The sequence below is a fragment of the Camelina sativa genome, chromosome 15 (genome assembly GCF_000633955.1).
Source record: "Camelina sativa cultivar DH55 chromosome 15, Cs, whole genome shotgun sequence".
Lineage (NCBI taxonomy): Eukaryota > Viridiplantae > Streptophyta > Magnoliopsida > Brassicales > Brassicaceae > Camelina > Camelina sativa.
In genome coordinates, this window is record NC_025699.1 from 13,771,414 (window position 1) to 13,776,991 (window position 5,578).

Sequence of the window (5,578 nt, forward strand, 5' to 3'; positions counted from 1 at the left end):
GCCGCGTTGCCGAGAGCCGCTCCCGCAGTTTACCTTCAAACTCCGGGAACCGATCACCGCATCGTCCGTATCGCGACCGAGACTGCTCGACCGAAGCCGAGACCAAAGGTCGGATCTCTTGATCCGTTCGTTCGTTTCAGCTCATCTCTCGCTTCCACCGTTTGTTTCCTCACTGGATTCAAATCGCCGAGCCTTGTCCGAGGAAAGCCTCATCTAGTTTCCTCAGCCCGAGAGAGTTTCGTTCCGTCCGTCCGCATCGACCATCCGTCCGTGCGACTCGGTAGATGACCGCGTCCGGCTGTCACATCAGCTTGGTATCAGAGCTCTAAAAGCTCCTGACTCAAAGGTTGTGTCTTTCTAACCCTGAAACTCTTTCTTTTGTTTAAAGTTTTGATCTTTAGCTTTTGTCTTAGTCTAGATCGCTTAATCTTGTTTCCGCTTGCTTAGTTAGTCTTTAGTTTTAATTTGGTGTTTGTGTTGTGTTGTTAGGCGTGTGCTTAGGTTGTTTCGTGTTCTTCCTGTTCTTCTTTTTGTTCGTCGTTGTTCTTGTCTAGGACTCCTTAGATCCATAAAGTAGCGCGTTTGCTTTTGGGTTTGTGTTGTGGTCCCAAAAAGTTTTGCTTTTTGTGCGTGAGTTTGCTTTTAGGCGCGTGTAGGTTTCTTTTTGCTTAGTCATAGTTTGTCATCTTGTGTTGCTGTCCTCAATCGTTGACTGCCTAGATAAATATCTTATCCATCATGTTTTGGACGCGTTTTTGCTCACGAATATTCGTTTTGCTTTGACGAGGTACCATCGCCACGTCACGACCGAGCACCGATCGAGCCATCCGCGTATCACCGTCCAGAGCACGTATCACCATCCGCGTATCACCGTCCAGAGCACGTATCATCATCCGCGTATCATCGTCCAAGCTCTTATCGTGTATTGTGTATCATCGTCTGATAACTATCGAGCCACCGGACGAGTCATCGACCCAGCTGTCCGTATCAGCCGATCACACCGGCTATCCGTACCGACGTCCGATAACCGTTGGCCGTCCATACCATTGCCGCACCAGCCGACTGTATCATCGACCGACCCCCGTCGACGTCCGACCATCGTTGGCCGTCCGTACCAGCCGTCCGTCTCAATCGTCCGTACCGACGTCCGACCATCGTTGGCCGTCCGTACCAGCCGTCCGTCTCAATCGTCCGTACCGACGTCCGACCATCGTTGGCCGTCCGTACCAGCCGTCCGTCTCAATCGTCCGTACCGACGTCCGACCATCGTTGGCCGTCCGTACCAGCCGTCCGTCTCAATCGTCCGTACCGACGTCCGACCATCGTTGGCCGTCCGTACCAGCCGTCCGTCTCAATCGTCCGTACCGACGTCCGACCATCGTTGGCCGTCCGTACCAGCCGTCCGTCTCAATCGTCCGTACCGACGTCCGACCATCGTTGGCCGTCCGTACCAGCCGTCCGTCTCAATCGTCCGTACCGACGTCCGACCATCGTTGGCCGTCCGTACCAGCCGTCCGTCTCAATCGTCCGTACCAGCGACCGACCATCGTTGGCCGTCCGTACCAGCCATCGCATCGGCCGACCATACCGCGTATCATCGTCTGAATCCGCCGTCCGTACCGTCGTCCGACCAACATCGGCCGTCCGTACCGTTGACTGTACCGAGTTCCAACTCCGCGACCGTTAGCTGAATGCTTGATCTGACTTTGATCAAGTATGGAGTATGCGGATCCTTACTCCGATGATGAACTGTGGTGCGAAGAGTACCAAGGCAGCGACCCGGAGCAAAAGGCCACCGAGGACGAGCCGTGGTACGACGAACACTATGGAACCGATCCGGAACCAGAGATTACCGAGGACACATCATGGTACGCAGAGGACTATGAAGAAGGGCCTGACCAACTGGAACATGATCGAGGATCATCGGACTACTATTGGCCATCAATGTCTCGAGCTACACGCCATAGCGAGCCAAGGTCGAACCGCTACGATGATTCCGACAGTGATGACTTGGGAAGTTACTACGCACCACCCCGGCATCATCGAGAGCAGCCGGAGAAATACCCGAGTCGCATCCATGGGTTTCCGACCTGGTCACCGTACGCATCGACAAGCAAGACAAGCACCTACCGCACTCGGAACCAAAGTCTTCCGAGCTGGACACCACGCACAACACCGGGCCACAAGTCAAGCCGCAGTCAAGACAAAGCCAAGGCGAGCAATGTGGAATCACAGACTAAGTTGAGGGAGCAAGCCTCAAGGAAGCCGAAGCAATCTCCCAGAGCACCAAGTTTCACGGACGAGTTGACCGGTATTCAAGCTCAACTCCGACACCTTGGAGAATTGTTGGACCAAGTCGAGTCATCTTACACGCAAGGAGAGTCATTGCGGCCCCAACACTCGGCCCTTGTGCCTTCACCAATGCCGGACCCGCGAGTTCCTTACCGGCCAGAACAAGGCGCTTTGACGAGGAGCTGGCCGAACACCGACTTGACCGAGGACGCTGCACCAACGGCGCAAGCTCACCGGAAGCTGAATTCAGGACTAGAATTCGATCATCAAATCGGTTCTAAGGAAGTCATTGGCCCGGGAGGGATCATAGAGAAGCCAGCCGAGCCTCCAGACCAACAAGTTCATACACTCGGAGCTACAAGTTCAACGTCTCAGGCGGTTCACGATCAATTCGTTACCGTTCCTGATCAAAACCGAGCCGACACTCAGACGCAATGCTCGGATCATCGCACTGTGCGCGAGTCCTCACCCAATACGCGTACCAAGGCTTTAGGCGAAGTCAATGAAGAGTCTTCCCACGCGACCAACTTCTTATCCGGAGTTTGCTCGGTAATGGGGAGTTTCAAGCAAGCTAGGCCACCGGAGATGGCCATTGATGGATCTTTTCACTCGGTATTATTTATGACTACTTCAAGTAGTAAGCTCCAGCTGGGAGTCGCCTATACCGAGCCATCCTTCTCCACTCTTAGCACCAAGGCCGTTACCGCACATGGTCCTATGGCGACGTGTTCATTAAACTTTGGTGCGGATCAAACCTTTGTTTGGCATCCAGGAGAGTCTCAGCAAGCAACCACGGTTCATGAAGGGATCGCAGCTCTCAAGGCCACTGGCCTTACCGGGGAAGTCTTATCCTTTTCTCTTAAGGCCTTACTGTTTCCTTGTTGATCCAGGTAATGAGCACAGTTTTGAGGACAAAACTTCTATAAGAGGGAGGGAATGATGTGATCACGGGATTGGTCCTTCGGCCAAGAATACTCGCAGCCCTCGGACACTACCCGGCCACCACTCGGACGCCTCCCAAACTCTCGGACAACCTGTACTGGCGACCAGGAGCTAGCGTAGGCGACTAACGAGGCATCATTCACCCCCCCAGGATCATCAAGGCGGAGCAAGACAAGCCACCAATGGACATTTCAACCCAAGCTCACCCCCCCCAATGGCTCATGGCTAGCATCACCAATGAAGAGCCTTGAGTCTTGACCAGCTTTGGGAAGCTTGATTCGCGTGTCTTCACCATCACACTAGTGTGAAGACACCCCTAAGCCATTAGAAGGAGCTGTACTCTTTTTCCTACTTTGGGTTTGTCCCAATGGGTTTACCAAAGAGGTTTTAACGAGGCAGCGACTCTAGTGCATCTCCACTTCGTTCCCACTTGGCTCGTGATCTTGAAACATTTAAAGAGAGACTTAGGAGCCAAGGAAGTGAAGATTATTTCACCACGTCCCAGCCAATGACGTGGCCACCCTATCCCCTTCCCTTCTTTTCTTTTGAATTTCTTCTAGATCCCTCTATGACCGTTAGATTGGTCTTTGCTTTGCTTTATCTTTGCTTTTGCTTTTTGGCCATGTGTATGGTTTAGATCATGGCCACGTCTCTAGGGTTTTAGAGTCTCCTTATGTAAGCCTCACTATATAAAGGCATCAACCCTCATTGTAAAAATCAGACTTGAAGTATTGAATTAAATTTCACAAGAGAGAATCTTGTTCTTGTCTCACCTCTCTCCTTAGTCCAAGTCCGGGACTTGACTACCGAGAAACCCTAGCCGATCTCGAACTGGGTTCGACATCGACTAGTTGACCGTATCACGGGCCGAGCCATCTCCCGTGTGTCGTCACATCAAACCACCTTCGCGTCCATCCCTACCGTATCACGTCCGGTCCCTACCGTTCGTTGTACTTCCGCTTCGACTCCACCTTCCTTATCGCATCACCGAGAATCTGTACCGCATCACCAAGGATTCTTACCGCCGCGTTGCCGAGAGCCGCTCCCGCAGTTTACCTTCAAACTCCGGGAACCGATCACCGCATCGTCCGTATCGCGACCGAGACTGCTTGACCGAAGCCGAGACCAAAGGTCGGATCTCTCGATCCGCTCGTTCGTTTCAGCTCATCTCTCGCTTCCACCATTTGTTTCCTCACTGGATTCAAATCGCCGAGCCTTGTCCGAGGAAAACCTCATCTAGTTTCCTCAGCCCGAGAGAGTTTCGTTCCGTCCGTCCGCATCGACCATCCGTCCGTGCGACTCGGTAGATGACCGCGTCCGGCTGTCACATCACATGTCATCATCAGTCAGGAGGTTAAGAGTGTCAAATCGCTTGCTCGTCCCTATCCTCTCAGTCGTACTACAGCTCACCTCTTTTGTTTTTTCTTTTAATTTTCACCAACGCTTGAAGCTTCCTCTGCAACTTCTTTCTTTTTGTCTTTTGCGAGTTGCAGAGTCGACCGTTGCTTAGAAGGCTTGATGGGCTGCGAAATTTGAAAGTTGTTGGGCCTACTTTGTTTCACACTCTTGGTTTTGAAACCTTCGGCCTCAAATGCAGGTTTTGACTTAGACTTCTTTATAAACGTAGCTTGCTCACCATCACCAGTTTCAGACGTGTGTTTCACAATATAATGTAGCTCAAATCTCAGCTATGGTGGTCAATTGTGATGGAACCCACAATCAAGAAGCTGCAAACTCGAAGTTTGGAAACCGTTTTTGAACCGAGTCAATTGGATCGAACCAATAGAATTTTACTCGAGTAATGACTTCTACGGTATAGGCTAGCTATGACAATGTATGTCGTGGTGAGTACAAAGTTGTAAAGATATTTTATGGAGAGCTCGAAGACGAGAGTAAAAAGATTCAGATTTATGATTTCAAATCTGATTCAGAGTAAAATTGTCTACAAATGTTTCACGGTTGAAACAATTAATATCATAGTTCCTTTTGAGAAGTTAAACTTTCTATGGTGATCTAATCATCTAATTATGAGATTGTCTTTGGTTGTGTTATTTTGTATCATATTCTTGAAAAGGACTAGGCGTTGTGGGTATGTTGTTGCAAAATTTCAGAATAATTTAGTGAGGAAAAAAACTGGGTTTGGAATTTAGAACCCTATGTGGTTATGAACTTCCCATGATTCATAGAAATGGTATGGAAGAAGAGTCACAGCCACAGCTGAAGAAGCATCTGGTGTCCTCACTTTTCCCTTTCTCGCCAGCTTTATCGAATTCAAACCGGCTGGAGCGCGAGTTTCTACAAACTGGCCATTGGCTTGCCCATAAAGGAATCAGGGTTGCACAAG